Source organism: Aulostomus chinensis, chromosome 1, assembly GCF_037954235.1.
Source record: "Aulostomus chinensis isolate RoL2024-O1b breed Wild chromosome 1, RoL_Achi_v1.0, whole genome shotgun sequence".
Lineage (NCBI taxonomy): Eukaryota > Metazoa > Chordata > Actinopteri > Syngnathiformes > Aulostomidae > Aulostomus > Aulostomus chinensis.
This window is the reverse complement of record NC_141320.1, coordinates 3,975,400-3,993,294: the sequence shown is the minus strand read 5'-3', so window position 1 is coordinate 3,993,294 and position 17,895 is coordinate 3,975,400. Positions and strand designations below refer to the sequence as shown.

The following is a 17,895-nucleotide window of genomic DNA, read 5'->3' as shown; positions in this document are numbered from 1 at the left end:
CATTTTTATTGAGGAACACAAGTTCTGTCAGGTCCATTCACGTCAAGAAACAATGGGATGATAATGTGCTTGATTGTTTATTCTAGCACAAACTGGTGGTACGGCTCTGTTCAGAGGAGTCCCCTGAGAATTTTTCATGAGCACCATGAAACAGGGGACCAGCAGCATGAGGGAAGGTTCTCCCAGTTTAAGACTGGAAGAGCAAACATACCCCCGTGAACAGAGCAGCAACATGACATGGAATGAACTATGACATGTATACAGGACAAGGTGGAGCTGGGGAGGTGGAGGGTAGCAAGTTGCGAGCAGGAGCAATTGTACAGGAAATGGCAGCAGATAGCAGCAGGCAGAGCAGCATAGCCAGAAGCTAGCAGAGCGGTCGTTGAGGCCGGGTGACATTTAAGTTGAGAGGGGTCAATCAGAAGTGAGGGATTTGATCAGCTGATGCGGAGCAGCTGTAGATAAGCTGATTGATCAGTTCGATTGATGGATGGGAAAGCCAATCGCGGCTTTCTCGCGGACTTTAGCTTTTTGGTGACAGCGCCACCTATCGAATTAGATGACAGCAAAATACTCCTTTCTAACTATAGTATAAATGGTTTCTTCCAATTCCACCAAATACTTTCTAATTTATAGTTTTAAAGGTTCATTCCACCAAAATACTTTCTAATTTATAGTTTTAAAGGTTCGTTCCACCAAAATACTTTCTAATTTATAGTTTTAAAGGTTCGTTCCACCAAAATACTTTCTAATTTATAGTTTTAAAGGTTCGTTCCACCAAAATACTTTCTAATTTATAGTTTTAAAGGTTCATTCCACCAAAATACTGCTTTCTGTCCAACTTCTCAGTTTTAAAGGTTCCTTCAGTTGAGGGCTCCTGGTTCTGTGTGAGGGGTTGAGGGTCGATATGGGATGATGAGGAAGATTTCATGTCCCGATGGTCCTGCTAAAGTAACTGTGAGTCATGATATCAAACAATGTCACCAAAATATGCTTGAACTCTTAAAATGGCAATAAAATCTACTGGAATCATTTTACCACAAACACTTTTATAGTGTTTTTGTGAGCTTCATTTTTCAAACATTATAACATAAACTTTAAAAAGGGTCCATTCACTAACACTCTTACTTGAAGGTAGTCACTGATATCAGTAAACAGCTGATAAAGATTTGTGTTCATGTTTTAATTCTCTACTCTGACCTGTGCTGAGACACTGGACCAGAGAGGAAGACCTGCTCAGCCTCCTGCATGGACCAATTCTGCAGCTCAGTGATGACGATGAGGGATTCAGCATTGAGTTCATTTTAAACTTTTTGGAGGAAACAACTGTAAATTAACCAGCAGTTACTGGTGATGCTTCACAGTTTCCAAGCTCAAACGGCCTCCTGCTTGTTGGACTCACAATTTCCAAAAAATGGAGACATCAAAAGTCAAATCATGTTTTTGTTTGGTTTTGTTTTTTACTGGAGGAAAACTTCAAATTGTGATGATGTGTCTGACTTAGAAACTGAACCCCCAAAAATCAAAAAGTCTCCTTCTTCTGTGCCGTGATCTCAGAGCTGATCATGATTGATCTCATCAATAATCCTTGGCAGCCGACCAGTCACACACAGCCCCCCCCCCCCACACACACACACTGAGACATGCAGCAGCTCACAGTAACTGCCTCAGTCACACAGCAGATAGACTCCTTTCTATAACAAGATAAGCAGTAGAAATGGATGGAAGTGATGATGAACTGATGAACAGGTGATTTGTCCAAAAGTCAACATCAGATTCATTTCCAATCTGTGGAAGCAGTTTCATCTTGAGGTTCCAGGTAAGAACAGCCAGCTGTGGGCTGACACACATCTCTTCAGGAGCACTTCTATGCTCCAAACTTGCCAGGTTGAATTGTGTCTGTATTCTGAGGGCAGCAGGAGGACGGAGGAGTGAGGACACACACATTTGGAACTGAGAGCAGCTGTGTGTGGGATTTCCCCAGCAAAGATAAAACCAGCTCCTTCATGCTGGCTATGAAGGCTCACAGTCACACTGACCCTGCTACAAATACTTTGATATGCAACAGACTGGTTTCTCTTCTGGTAGTTTGTTATCAACTGTTGTCACATTTATGGATCAATTTAGCTGATAAGATGAAGGCTCCAAAGGACCAGCTGGAGATGCCGGGGATTGAACCCGGGGCCTCATACATGCGAAGCATGCGCTCTACCACTGAGCTTCATCCCCTCTGTCAGAGTCACTGTTTAACTGATGCAGCAACACAAACACAGACACAACATTTTTATTCTTCATTTTAGGGATAAAAAGGAAGTCAGCCTGTGATCTCAAAGGCTCTGTGATCTCAGTAGTTTCACTGTGATGTCAGCCCACACAGCCTTAGACCACAGAGGCAAGTCAGGCTCCAGGAAGCTGAGGCTGCTCCGTTCTCAGTCCAGTCCAGAGTGAAGGTTTTCCTCTCAGAAGCTTTCCAATCCAGCCCAGATCCTCTCTGACTAGCAGGGGTCTTTGACCAGGAAATGAGAATTATATTGAACGTCTGCTCATCCTCAGAATGAAGTAAAAGTATTTGTGTTCCTAAAATAATCTCCAGATGCTAAGATCAGTTATTAACATTGATTGACAGCTCTAAACTGAGCCACCATCACTATACAGTTGCAACTGAAATATTTAGAAATATTTCAAGGAAGCAGCAGGCCCTCATCCGCCCCGGTCCACCCGACTGTGTCCCCTGAGACAGATGACAGCTCACTTCTGGCAGAGGCAGTTAGGTTGAGGACCGTTGCTGATGTCATCAACTGATGTCTCCATCACCAAAGGTGACAGACAGGATGGTCATGGACATAAAACAGAGGTCGAAGAATGAGAAAGAATGGTTGTCCTGACTGAAGTTTAGCTTGAGCTTTTTAATTTGTTACTAAAGGAAGTATTGGTACAAGTAAAGGCAGGCGAACTTTCCACAAATATTCAGAATTAACTTTGACAACCAAAACATGAACCAAGACGACAAAATAGTGAACATGAAAAAGGAACCAGTCCCACCTTCTTGTGTGTTCCTGCTGAAGTAAATGTTTATGAAGATTTGTTGTGGTCTTTTTCCAAAGGTCCAGCCAGCATTGCAGGTCTCAGGAGAAGGAGCCACTTCAGCAGGATCTGTGGGACAAATCCCCCCACGGTGAGACCTGTCCAGCTCCCTGCAGCTCTGCAAGTGTTACCAACTCTTCATTCCAGCTGTTTGGTTGAATCCCATTTTTTCACCTTTGAACCTTTTGAACACTGATGAGGAGGTGAGGCTGGAGGCAAAACCACAACCTCACGTCAGCTCACAGGATGAACCAAAATGCCAGACACTTCCTGTCACTGCTCCAGCACCACCTGTCTCCCCTCCATGTCTTTACCATCTGTGCAGCTTCCTGCTGTCCCTGGACCCTCACAGGTGATCGCTCCACCTGGAGCCTCACAGATGGGTTCAAACCTCCCAATACCTGCAGCCCAGCCTCAACCCACTCAGACACAGTCACCCGTTCAAGCTGGGCCTGGTACCACACTCCAGTACAGACAGAGAGAAAGAAGACACACGGGATCCTTTGAAGAAAATGTAATAAAGACAGGAAGCCCCCATCACATTGTCAGTGTTTCAGTGACTGGCATTGGGAAGAGACTGAGACAAAGTCAGTTATGAATGGAGGGCTGAGTTGGAGCAGAGGGGGGCAGGATCCTGGGGGTGGACTGTCTTTAGGAGGCTGAGGTGTCTGGTGGTCTTGGTGGACCCTCTGCATCTCAAGCTGAGACCACAGAGTCCTGTGTTCTTGAGTCATTGTGTATAGTCTCTGTTGTTGGCGAGGTCAGTGTGGTCCCTGGTGGTCTAGTGGCTAGGATTCGGCGCTTTCACCGCCGCAGCCCGCGTTCGATTCCCGGTCAGGGAATGAGTTATTTAGAGGTTGAGGGAGAGGTGATCAGGTGGTCCACATGATGGTGGAGGTGATGAACTGTGAATCCATCATGGCTCCACTCTCACCCCCATTGTAGTGTTCTTGGTTCACTCTGCCATGGCCCCATGTTGAAGGGTGACTGTCTCATTCAGGTCCAACCCTTTGTTAGACTCTATTAAGTCACTGACTCCTGCAAGGACAAACTGTAATCCTCCTTAGTAGCTTTGGTTCCTTGCAGCACAGAAAGTCCATTCACTGATGTAGGAACTGAAAATCTTAGAGCTCCGGTCCTTCGTTCCTTCCTCCACTGAGCAGAAGAAACACAGAATAGTGGGCAGTTCCTCCTACAGTTCTCAGAAAGTCTGAGGGCACCAAAGAAAGGAGGGAAATGCAATCAATGTTGAATTATTTTACATTTCTTATATTTGATCAAAGATAGAACTTAATAAGCGTCCATCAACCTGCAGGACAAACTCCTTCACTGTGTGGGAGGTTCAGAGTCCCTGGTTTGATTGCAGCTTTGACCTGAGCAGGTGTTCATCCACATCTCAGTAACAGGGGACACTTTATCACACCAGTGGACAAACATCAGCATTCATCACCCAGCAGCTCCTCTGATCAACAGAACAAGCTGAAGTAATCTGGAGAATGAGGGCATGGATCCCTCTACCTCTCACATGCTAAGCTAGCACTCTACCATTGGAGCTAAGTCCCCTTTTGAGCTTCCATTTGAGTTTTCTGTTCCCATCTCTATGGTAACGGTCAGTTTTGACCCACATCTTCAATCAGCTGTAAAATTCACTAAAAACAATTTTCTATCATCCAAGTTGTTTCCATCTCTTGGTTTCCTTGTTAGGCTTCCTTATCCATGGAAATATTGATTTGAATATTTTGTTGTGGGCCTCTGGACCTTTTTTTAGTCAGTAAACCCTTGATTTCAATTAAAAAAATGATAAAATGAACCTTTGGGTTTGGCATAAAAGTCTTTTTTTCAGCAACAGAACTTTAATATAAACACTAAATGAAAAGCAGAACAGGCCAGAACACAAACTCTGCTCTGCCGTCCTTCCTGGTTACTGGGCATGGACTGCTGGAAGGGGCATTTTCCTCAGAAAGGGACAAGACGTTCATCCACTCTCACCTCTGGCCCTGGGTTGAATGTTGGTGCAAGGAGCTGCACCCATCTTTCCCAGACATCCCCAATGGGGGCAAGCTTGTCAGTTCTTGCTCCGGTGTCTCTGTCGTCAAATCTGAGGACTCTTGATGTTCGTTGAAAGTTCTGAAGTGGCCTTGTGGCCCGGAAAATATTTCTGCCTGTCGATGCGTCCCAGAGACGATCAGTGGCCTCACTGCAGGATCTGAACACTCCAGGAAGAAGAAGAACACCAATAGAAGCATCCAGGTGTCCCTCATCAATGTCTTTCCACTTGTCACCATGGACTTTTTTTCCTTTGAGGTTTGTCACAGCAATGCTGACTCTTTTTAGTGACAGTGGCATGAACAGAACCATCAACCATAAACAGCTCCAAACATGTCTTGATGTCAGTGCCTCTCGTCACAGCAAACCTTGTGATTCCAGGGCTCATTTTGATGACATCAGCAGCAGCTGCCCTGCCATGTACATCAGGAGACACTGAGCTTCAGCCAATGTTCCCTCTAGTTTTTCATGTGTCTGGTTATCCTCACAAGCTCCCTGAGCTCACTGAGGACCACTGTGAGCACTGAAACTGGGAGACGGTTCCACAGGAGGGGAGCCTGATAGCTGAAGCCTCTGGCTCCATTCTACTTTTAGAACTCTAGGAACCACCAGTAACCCTGCATCCTGGGAGCGAAGGGTTCTAGCTGGATAATAGGGGACTAGGAGCTCTGTCAGGTAGGAAGGAGCCTGACTGTTGAGGACTTTGATGGTAGAAGGAGAATTTAGAATTCTATTCTGAATGTGACAGGGAGCCATGCAGAGAAGCCAGTACAGGAGAGACATGGTCTCTTCTACTAGTTCTAGTCAGGCAGCAGCGTTCTGGACCAGCTGGAGAGTTTTCAGGACCCACTTCTTCTTTTGGTCACAGGTTTGAAGATACCTGTGGAAGTGAAAGGAAAGGCTGCGAGAGACCTGCCACACCTCTCCAGTGACATGATGGCAGTGGTGGGATTTGAACCCACACCTCCTCAGAGACTGGAGCCTTAATCCAGCGCCTTAGACCGCTCGGCCACACTACCTCACTGAGCTGTTCTCTGAGTTGGTCTGCTAAAGGCATGTTGAAGAGGAAGTAACATAATGATATAAAACTTATTCTGAAGGGGGACCCCTTTCCTCCCACGGTCACAGGAAGTGACGACAGCGCTGCTAGAAGCAGGAAAGAAATGGTAAAAGGACTCAGTTTGTACAGAGCCTTTCTACCTCAGCAGCCCTCAAGGAGCTGAACAATGTCCTCTCATTCACACACACTCACACACTGATGCTGAAGGCTGCCATGCAAGGAGCCAACCTACTCATCAGAAGTATTTAGGGGTTCAGTATCTTACTCAAGGACACTTTGACATGGTCACTGGAGAAAGTGAGGATCAAACCAGCCACCCTTTGGTTGCCAGACGGCCACGCTACTCCTGAGTCATGTGACCTGGATAAGATGGTGAACTACAGCTGATCGCCATGCTAGCAAACCTCTTTTGTTTGGTTTGGTTGTTGTTTAGTGACTGTGGATGAATACACAGGAGAAGTTGAGCATAAATTTGTGTTCCCTGTTCACTTGAATATCTGTAGGAGTGTGAGGTGGAAATAATAGTTGGAGGAGAATGAGAGTTCAGTCTCAGCGCTATGACCTGTGCTGACACTAAAACATGTCAGCCCACAGAACAAAGATGGCAGTCCTCTGGGAGAGCAGGTACACCACACATACATGAAGAAACCCTACAGGAAACAAATATGTTGCCAGAGACTTTTACTCTGTTTTTGTTGTTTACCCAAGTACAGGATTGGAGGGAGACTGATGGTCGCTGTTTGGGTCATGTGACTGAAGTCATCCATTCATGTCAGTGATTTCACTTGGCAGGACTCTCATTACCAAATCGGCCGCTCTGCAGCACAATACACAATCATTAGCTCAGTGCTACGTGAGCCAAGAGCAGCAGGTGAGCAGACAAGCCGCGTTACCTGTCCGAAGCAAAACATCCGGCGCGGAAATGACGTCACCCGTCAGGAGCAGCGAGAGAGAGAGAGAGAGAGAGATGGGGCAGGGAGGGAATCGCCCCTCTTATGAGTGAGGGCGCCTCCGGTGGTTGGCTGTGCAATTGCCAATTAGGCATGACAGCTCACAGCTGTCTGTGCTGCCACACACCGATTCAGGCCTGGACTCCTGTCTCGCTGCCAAACTCCGCCTGACTCCGTAGAGCTGGTCAGCCTCCACTCAGTCCTCTTCATTTGGTTGGAGGTCACCATCGTTCATCCTACACACCTTTCCACCTGCCTCTTTGACGTCTACTTGAAGCTCAGATAAATCCAGGCTAATTCATACCTGCTACTCAATATGGGCCTTAATTACTCTGCTGGAATTATCACTCTGTCTTAAGGGTTTTCTTAATTGTATTAAATCCTCTTTAATTTCCAAGAAGTCTTCCAACTCATTCATTCATGCAAGCCACTGATCCACAAGACCTCATTGATGAGCTTCAACCTGAGACTGATTGTTTCTCATTGGACGAGACACCCATTCAATGAGACTCATTGTCAGTCCATTGAAATCTACTGGTGTTCCTGGTGAGTTGATTTAACAACATGAGCTGACAGAATCTACGTTCAGGTAGGAACCACCACATCCAGGGGTCTGGACCTTTGAGCAGACAGAGCCATCAAAGTAGCAGACTAAGCTAGCAGACATTAGCATTGAGAAGAAACTGATACCTGAGCCTACTTTTGGGTCTGGTCAGGTGATGACACAATAATATGACATCATTGTCAGACTGACGCCTGCTCAACACTGACCAAACACTATGGCATTGTGGGAAATTTCTGCTTGGCTCGCGTCCATCAATACATATGAAGAAATTTCTCCAGAATCAGGATTGACAGTGGATACAATTGATTCCACACTGGTTTTTCATTCTGAGTCGGGTGCAGGTGTGGAACTTCAGACACAGTCTGTGTTTGTGTTGTTCATTCAGTGATTTTTCTTACAATTCCCAATCACAGCTGCAGAAAGTGAGAGGACAAGCAGGGATGTTCAAGATGAACGCCCAACGTGGGGCTTGAACCCACGACCCTGAGATTAAGAGTCTCATGCTCTACCGACTGAGCTAGTCAGGCTACATCAGAGTAGCTTCAATAGCCTGAACTGATCAGAGTGAGAGACGCTACAAGCTCTCCATCAGACTCACAGTCACATGAGCCATCACATGATTGATGAATGACCACAAACACCTTCATCTTTGACAAAGAAGTCAAATAAAAGGTGAACCACAGATGAGACACCAGTGGTAAAAACACTAAAGTGCTGTCAAGGAGAAACAGGATACGAGCAAACACACACACAAGTTATAGAGAGAGAACTCTCCCAGAGGGAACCACTCAAAGGAGAACCTAGAGATCATCAGGCTGGATGACCTCATCAACATGAGACAGGTGGATAGGAAACAAGCTCAGAGATGTCAGGAACATGAGATCCAAGTGGTGAGAGAGCAAGAACTGGTGAGGTTCCAGAACCAGGAGTGAGGTGGAGCCTGCATCACCTACTGGGAGCTTTTAGTCTAAGGTTCAACTTGGACTTGAATGATTTCTGGAGAGACAACGTGCAGGGAGGGAATTTGGAGATGAAGAACAAGTTCCTCTCAGGCTTTAATGGAGTTTTCAGGAGTCAAACAGACCCTCCTCTGATTGGTTGTCAGATGTGTTCTCATTGCACCACAGCCTCCAGGTTGAGGGTTCTGGTCCGAGTCAGACACATTGACACTGATGCTGCTGAGCCTGAAGGGAGGATGAAGAAAGGAGTGTCTGAGAGAGCTTCACCAGACAAACTGTCCAGTTGAACAACAAACACTAGTCAGTAGGAATGTTGCTGCTGGGACCCTGATTCAAACCAGGGTTGCTGCAGCCACAACACAGAGGACTGACCACTAGAGGATCAGGGCCTCCTGGAGGCTGAGGTTGGAGCTGCTCTGTCTTTGTCTCACTGAGAGATCAGAGACAATTGGAGTCCACAAAGAAATCATTGAGAAATCAAGGAGAGATCAAAGAAAGAATTCTAAGATTAAAAACAGAACTCTGAGATCAAAGGTTGAAGTTCCCCAAGGTTCAGTTTTAGCTCAGACCCTCTTTAATATCTCTGTACTGCCACTTGTCGTCAGGAGACTCAGTATAAACCTCCACAGTCCTGCTGATGTCACTCAGCTGGACATGTCTGTGTCTCCTGGTGACTCAGGACCAGTTGATGTCCATTAACCTGTCATGGAGGCAGAGAACAAAACTGAGGTCTTAATTAAAGCTGGAGGCAGTGTTGTTAGGGCCTGAGCCTCCTTCTGTCCACTGCAGAAAAGTAGCAGGAGTCATCCTGAATCCAAGGATGTATTTTATGAGAGCGGTGGGACTTGTAGTTTAGGAGGTAGAAGCCTCAGTGTGACACCAAGTGAGAATCAGAGCTGAGCCTCTAAGAGCCCCTCCCCCGCTGCTCTCTGTCAGAGTGGAGAGGAGAGAGGATTTTTGGAGAGTTTGTTGTTTGAAAAAGGCTCATCAATCCCCAGATTGTGGTCAAAAGTTGAATGTAACACATTTTAGTAGGCATTTTTGTCAGGAATGTAGTGAAGTTATTTGTGAAGTGGAGAGAGTTACAGTGTAGACGAGAGAAGCGTCAGTTTGAGGCTATGTGTGTCTGAGGAGACAGCCTCCCATTGGTTTACATTGTAGGGTGAAAAGTGGGTCCTGGACTTTGTCATGACTCAAACAATTTGTAGTTGGTTTCTGTTGGTTTGGTTTGCTTGACTGGTTGTTGTTTGTTGACCTTGCAAATCCATATTTTGGGTTCTGGCTTGTTCTGCTTTTCATTTTGTGTTTGTATTAAAGTTCTGTTGCTGAAAAAATAAATCCAGGGTTTAGTGACTAAAAAAAGGTCCAGAGGCCCACAACTAAATCTTCAAACCAATATTTCCATGGATAAGGAAGCCTAACAAGGTCACCAAGAGATGGAAACAACTTGGAGGATAGAAAACTGTTTTAGTTTATTTGACAGCTGATTGAAGACGTGGGTCAAAACTGACCGTTACCATGGAGATGGGAACAGAAAGCTGACACAAGAGGAAGGTTCCAGCTCTGAAAAAGGAGTTTGATCAAAATCTTGAACTGCCAGTAGAAATATCCTTTTGTATGTTGACCTTTGTTGACAGAAGTCACTTTAGCTTGGCAGTGAAAAGAATGGCTGCTAGCTTGACAAAGAACTGCACAAACCAGGTTCAAGCTGGACTTTGGACCCTGGTATCTGCAACGACTCCATCAACTCCTAATCTAGCAGCTCTGCTGGGTCCAACTATTTTACAGAACATTTGACAGACCTGTGGAGCAGTGAGGACACACATGAGTGGACCTTTGCTATCTGGGTGTCCTCCAGTCACGTGACTGAAGTCATCCAGTCACATGACTGAAGTCATCCATTCATGTCAGTGATGTCACTTGGCAGGACTCTCATTGCCGTCTCATTCCTGAAAAGAATCCAGACTCCACCTGTGGCTCCATGATAACTGATGGACCTCTGGTTGGAGGCTGGACGATGATGTTTGGACTTGAAGGAAAACTCCTTGTCCAAATTCCATTGTGTTCAAGTTTAAAGTCCCACAATAAGAAGTAGCTGAATCTGACAGGTGGAGGTTTGGAACTACAAGATGGTGATGTTTCCTTGACTTGATGCTCTGACTGTCAGGGTGGATGACAGCTTCTTTCTGCTGCTGCATCTGAGTGGCTATGATTGGAGGTTTTACCTCCCAAGGTTGTTTGGTTCCAGGGGAAATTTTAAAATTCCAGTCCCCAACCTGGGCTGTTCTGAAACTCTTCTCCTGAATCACTCCTGAGCTGCAGCAAGAACAAATACCAGTGCCAACCAGATCAACTTCATGGCTGCTAACAGCCTCAGACACTTTATTTCCATCAATCTGGAGCCAAGAAGGCCCTCACCTGTGGTTCTCCTCCAGGAGGGTCCAGGTTCTGCCATTGGGGCTCCTGGTGCCACTGCCAGAGAGCCTCAGCTGCACACTGCAACATTTCAACAGGAGATTGACATTCCTTCAAATGTCCTGACATCTTATTCCAATGGTTCTGTTCCATATTTATATTTTAAAATGAATCACACAATGAAAGCTGCCTCAGCTGGTTTAAGAGAGAGAACAAGCTAAGAGATCTGAAACCAGTAAAATATGCTTTTCTGTGTGCAAACTAGTGAGGGGCATGGAAGGATATTTTACCACCAATACAGAACCCAGACTTTAGTCATGTGATGAGATGGCGACTCTGATTATGAAGTTAATGGACAAAATGTGACTTGAAAGAAAACACATTAAAAAATACTAACTAAACTAAATAAATGAATAAAGAAGCAGCACAAATAACGTTTTCTTCTGCACAAATTTACTGGTATGAGACTGTATTTTTGGTCAATGAGTAGATGAAAGAGTGTCACATATATATTATATACATGTGATACATGAACGTGGCTTTGGACAAAAGCTCAATGAAACTGTAGGATTGTAGAATTATTTAAACGTTCCAAGTGGACTGTTTCAGGTTTCTAGAAGACGCTTCAGCTCTCATCCAAGAGGTGTCTTCAGTTTTCTTCACTGATGGGAGGATTTATGGCTCTAAGGGGGCGGGACCTTCTCCAGAGGTGATTGACACATGTGAGCTCTGGGTGTCAGAGTTGTTTTGGTCAGGTTGTGAAAGGGAAGTTGACTCAACTGGTATCTGTGTCAGTTAAAAGCCTCACAGTTCAGAGTCTTTCCATAATCTAGGAGCAGAAACTAGAGACACTTGCGACGAGGATGGGATTCGAACCCACGCGTGCAGAGCACAATGGATTAGCAGTCCATCGCCTTAACCACTCGGCCACCTCGTCTGCTAACAGCAACCCTGACCTTTGAAACAGCTGAACTCTTTGGAGCCCATTTGTCGGAAATGGACCCAGCAGGAGCCACTGAACACAACTCTGACATCATCAGGCTTCTTCCCAGCAGCTTGGTGCTCCAGAAGGAAGAATCCAGACCATCGCTACATCATCAGAGTGAACACCAGCTGATGTTGACCAGTTTAACAAGCCTTTGACTGCTAAATGACATCCAAGCTCAGATTCTCTTGTCCTGGTAGAACAAGTCAGTGTTGAAGAAGATGAGAGCACCAGTCTCTTTCATCCAATGCTGGAACAGCGTTAGACTGAAGGTTAAAGGCAAGTTTTGAACTGAAGAAGCTTCTTGGACCTCTAAACTTCTTAACTCTCTTTCTCCAAGAACTGCGCCTGGACGACGGCCGTTTCCAGCGCTACTTCAGGCTGACGAGGTTCCTGTTCGATGACCTGTTTGTGAGGATCGGTGCCAGGATATCAAGGTCCAACACCAACTCCAGGCTCCAGGACCGTTGACATGACTTCCCTGACGCCAGGGGAATCTCAACGCTGACAGGCTCTCTGGACTCCTTGTCATGAGAATTTGTCACAAAAGTTGAATACTTTCAAATGCATGAATACGCGTCACTCACGTTGCCGGCGAGTACACACACCAGTTCAGCTCTCTACATGGACTTTACATGTGAACTTGTTGCACGAAAATTTGTGTCACGATTGATGTGAACACGCCTTCAGACTGTGAGGGCTGACATCACAGTGAAATGACAGAGATCACAGAGCCTTTGAGATCACAGGCTCAGTTACGTCCAGTTGACCAGATTTTACTTCGCTTCGATCTACGATGACCTGGATGAATGAGAACCTACACAGACATCTTGCCGAACACTATGGGAAGGACATCCTTAGTGTGGTGCGGGAATGCGAAAGGACTGCAAGGAAAATCGCAGACTACAGGAACCATCTACGTTCCAACCTCCGATGCCGCCAACACAACCTCATTCCCACTAGCCTACTACTAGGATCCACCGTGAGGGGCCACAGGGCCAGCAAGATTTTGGAACGGGCACAAAATCAGCTTCTCAACGAGAGAGTGAGACAGGTCCATTTCACCATCGAGGGACTAAAGACCAAGCTAGATCACCTTAATCAAGAGTTATCGCCATTTTTGCCACCCGCCATCTTGGACAAGGTCACCTCCTTCGTTGGGACAGCCCAACTATCTCAACATCAGAAGAGCAAGGAGAGGCAGAAAAGGACATTCGCTCGCCTCCAGTCTCGCCTCGACCGGGAACGAGAAGCAGAAGGCCCAACCCCAGCGGACTCGCAGGACAGGTGGATAAGGAACTTATCCAACAGGGAGCTCACCAGTCCTGAGAAACGCGTCCTTGCCAAAGGAATGAACTTTGCTGTCACCCCGAAACATCTCCCGACGGTGGACCTCATCACTGCCACAGAATCCGCCATCAAGAAGAACAACCTCTCCACCACAAAAGCAGATGAACTACGACTCAAGGTCACAGCGGCCCTCTCCGAAGCGAAGGTCCCCTCTGCCAACCTCTCGGTCCAGGAAAGGAAGGCCTTGAATGCACTGAGCAAAGATGAGAACATCACCATCCTTCTGGCTGACAAAGGAAGATGCATGGTGGTCCTTGACACAACTGACTACCAGGACAAGATCAGTTCTCTTCTCAGTGACATTCACACATATGAGACCTTAAAACGCGACTGAGTTGCTGCTGCCAGCACAGTCCATTAGCATCTGAGTGGTCGGTGAAACTCCCTGACACCGCACAACGACTGTCGTTTGGGGAGGCCAGGTGAGTCTCGGGAGGGTCGTTTCCACCACAATAGCACTGACCACTCCCACATAGGTTTATAAGCTGGAGTTTCCACACTCTTCACTAGAACTGAAGAAGCCTCTCGGATGAGAGGTGAAACGTCTTCAAGATAAACTTACGTCCATTTGACCAGATTTTACTTCGCTTCGATCTACGATGACCTGGATGAATGAGAACCTACACAGACATCCCTAAAATGAAGAAAATAAATGTTGTGTCTGTGTTTGTGTTCCTGCATCAGTTAAACAGTGACTCTACCAGAGGGGGTGTAGCTCAGTGGTAGAGCGCATGCTGAGCATGTATGAGGCCCTGGGTTCAATCCCTGGAATCTCCAGCTGGTCCTGTGTAGCCTTCATCTTATCAGCTCAAGTGATCCTTAAATGTGACAACAGTCGATTCACTATCAGAAGACATCTTCTCCATGTTCAAGTTGGGCTAACTTTCCACAAATATTCAAAATTACTTTTGAAAATGAAAACATAGATCAAACCTGCCCTGTCAATCACCCACAATGGGCGGGTCATCCCACTCCCTATCAGGTTCCCCACTCCGTGACCCAGGAGGCTCCCTCTCCCTATCAGGACTAGAAATCCATTGGGGTCTCCCTGCTCAGGTAGGAGTCCTGCCCACAACGTTAAGCTGTTGATGTTCTAGAGGAGACAACATCTGATCTTTGTTAGATCCACCAGTCAAAGGGTTTCTTTAAAGGCTGTAGCAGCTGAGAATGAGGAATTAATAACCATCTTAGTGAGGACATTTTGAAACATGATGACATTTTATTGACTTGTAGCACTGCAAAAATCATCTCCCCTCCAAAAACCCTCTTCTCCAACTCTGTACTCAAGTTGTCTCCTCATCAGGCACCACAGGATCCAGGACGTTCAGTCAAAAAATCATTAGTGATTTTAAAAATGTCCATCAAACACAAAATAAGACTTCAAACAGGTTTACAATTTTATTTTATGTTAACACATTTTGTCCATTTTGCCTCCACACTGTCCTTCATCTCATCATTTAACATCAGGACTGCTCCCAGATCAGCTCCATGACCTCATCCCAGCACCACAGTACCGCCCAAGTTCATCAAGGATGGCCAACATGAGCAGGTCTAGATTCACCTCCATCTTTGGAGGTTGTTGGATTTCCTCCTGAGGACCGTCAGGCTGTTTCCTTACTTTGCTGTGACCCAACAGCAGACAGCAACAAGGACTGTGGTGCACTTGGTAAAATCACCATCTGGAGTCTGGACCAAGATGCTGATGTGATCCTTTGATGAGTTTAGAATCAGTCAGAGATCAAAGACTGGAGCAGGAATTCAATGCACAGAACCCAGAGATCAAAGACAGAATTCAGACATCAAACACAGAATTCAACAATCAATCAATTTGAGGAACCAGCATCTCATGTGAAGATGCTTCTGAACTCATGAAGTGAAATCCTACCATATAGAGATGAATGAGTCCAACTGGGACTGGCGACCTGTCCAGGGTGCACCCCGCCTCTTGCCCGTAGATGCTGGGATAGGCTCCAGCCCCCCCGCGACCCTTAATAGTAAGGAATAAGCGGAAGATGATGATGGATGGAGTCCAACTGGACCTGAACAGGAGAGAAATAAAGGAGTTGTTATGTAATTGTTATTTATTTCCAGGCCAGGTGAGGGTTGGATTTTGTTCGTCCATGTTGAAGTGAACTGACAGTGGGACTGAGGACCTGGGCTGAAGTCCAGCTCACTGCTGGTTTAATAAAACCACCTGATTGTTTTTCCTATCAGCTCTGATCTGATGGAAGAAACAAAAAGCCAAACTTCATTCGTCCGTGTCCAAACACCAAGTCTGTTGATGTGCAGCACTCCAGTTATTTGTTTCTTTCCAGACAGAAGCAGGTTGGTGGAGGAATAAAACCTCAACAGTGAACAAACAGCAATGAGAGAAGTGAACCCTGCACTCAGAGAAGTTGTGTCTGCACTCGCCAACCAGGAAACGCGTCTATCTTCTGTGTGACTGAGGCAGCTGCTCAGAGCTGCGTTTCTCAGCTGTGTGGGGGCGGGACTCTGTGTGCCCCGGCTCAACCACGAGACCTCTGTGTACACTGTCAAGAAAAAAAACTATAAAAAAACGGTAAAAAGTCTGGCAGCAGAGTTTCCAGACGAATACCGTCAAATTACAGTGATGAACTGTTCCACAAAATTACATGGAATAAACTGTAAAAATACACAGCAGCTTTCACAGGCCGGACTCATTAAATTACAGTACATTAAAGGTGCCATAGAGAGGTTGAAGGGGTATTAATTCTTGTTCTGTGGTGTGATATGTAACCCCACAAAAAATGGTTGGGTCTGTGATGGCTCAGAAGCTTCCTAAAAGGCTCTCTGAAACCGCTATGTTACCATGTTGGGTTTAGAATGCCTCATTTGTCCCTATTGGGGTCGTTTCTGACCTCATCTGGCAACCTCATTATTTATGCAAGTGCATGAGTTGACGGCGATCAGTTGCCGTTGTTTATCTGGCAACCTCATTTAACTACTACTCGGTGATTGGCTGCCCTCACTGTCACTGAAAAGAAAGTACTCCCACTTTCTCGGCTAACTGTCGCCAGTGCTAAGTGTGACGGCTACTGTCAATTGACAACATTCCATATCATACAACAACATTCGTAAGATAAGATACCAAGTAGCCACGGCCCATTCGCAGATCCAGCCGTATATGCAGCGGCGGGGTGACCGTCGGGACAACTGGGAGTTTTCCTGGTGGCCTGGCCCCTTGGTAGCCTGCCTGGCTGGTGAGATTCCTTCCCCCTCAAGCCAGGCCAGGCCAGCTAGCGACAGACAGCGCAGATAAAACAAAGGTCTCAATTGTATCGAGGCCATTCCTTCAATCAATCTGCTCAGTCAGTGCTGCTGCTGCAGGCTCCAGTTGCGACACAAGAGCGCTGCACTCACTCGGCTCGCTCGCATAATCGCCCCCCCCCCCGAAATATGTCAAAGGGGTGTGTGTGAGTGGGGGGGGGGGGGGGGCACTGACTGAACTGTGACGTAACACTTCAGCCAAAATCGCATTGGTCCATTTTCCCACGGCGATTCAAAAAAGGGGAGATCCTTCAAACAGAGGTTATGACACTGCCTCACACTTGGTGTGTGTTCCCCACAGCTGGGGGACGTTGAAGAAACACCAAAAACACAAAAACAATGATTTTCATTCTAGGTGCCCTTTAATTGTTGATAAATGTGAATTAAACTGCAGGAAAAAAGGCCCATCACGTAAAAACACATGAAGAACAAGGACCTTTCAGGTTCTTCTCTAAGTTCAGGGCTCTTACTGGTTCATGTATGAAACAAACCACTCTATGAGCAGGAATTTCCCATTAAAAAGTTCATTTGACAGTGGAAAAGCAAGCATAGTGATTAAAATTGCCAAGTTTAAGGTCAATCACTGTCAATTGAAGCTATTTAGTTGTTACTTTATGAAACTGAGCCAACTTTCTACAGTGATTTCCTGTTAGATTCTGGTTTCTCCAAGTATAAAAACTACAACAATGTATAAACACAGAATCTGTACTTTGAACAATAGAGAATTTCTACATATTTACAGTATCACTCCATCACTTTAGAGGATTGGAATGTAAAATAATCATTGGACAATGGAAATCATTTATCCTTTAACGAAACAACTTCAGTGCAGAGTTGATAACTGCACTTCAAACTTTGAACTGGTGTCCACATCAATGTGGAATTTGAGGAGGCCACAGCCACCAAATTTCCCAGAGTTCTTGACTATTTGCAGTCTCTTCCCTTGGAGAAGTCAAGTGGAACTACAAGACAAGGAGCAGAAATCCAAGCTGCTGGTGGACCACGTGGTGCTGTGTTGATGCTACTTTCCCACTCAAAGGGGATCGTGCAGGAATGTTCCACACGGTTGACCAAACTTCCATTGCAGAAGAGATTCAGGCAGTTCCACCCACGCCATGCATCCTTGTATGCTGTAAGTGTGAGGCAATACAATACAGTATGTTTCAGTGACATACATTGAGACAGAAGACCTT

The 17,895-nt window shown here is 45.9% G+C and overlaps 4 non-coding genes across 4 annotated transcripts; all 4 read right to left on the bottom strand.

The window, feature by feature from the left end:
• Positions 1–2,157: 2,157 nt before the first annotated feature.
• trnaa-cgc (transfer RNA alanine (anticodon CGC)) lies at positions 2,158–2,229 on the bottom strand. The gene has a single exon. It is a non-coding gene; the product is annotated as a tRNA-Ala (tRNA).
• A 3,838-nt stretch (positions 2,230–6,067) lies between these two features.
• trnal-aag (transfer RNA leucine (anticodon AAG)) lies at positions 6,068–6,149 on the bottom strand. Its single transcript has one exon. It is a non-coding gene; the product is annotated as a tRNA-Leu (tRNA).
• Positions 6,150–8,159: 2,010 nt separating this feature from the next.
• On the bottom strand, positions 8,160–8,232 carry trnak-cuu (transfer RNA lysine (anticodon CUU)). Its single transcript has one exon. It is a non-coding gene; the product is annotated as a tRNA-Lys (tRNA).
• Positions 8,233–11,934: 3,702 nt separating this feature from the next.
• trnas-gcu (transfer RNA serine (anticodon GCU)) lies at positions 11,935–12,016 on the bottom strand. The gene has a single exon. It is a non-coding gene; the product is annotated as a tRNA-Ser (tRNA).
• Positions 12,017–17,895: the final 5,879 nt, after the last annotated feature.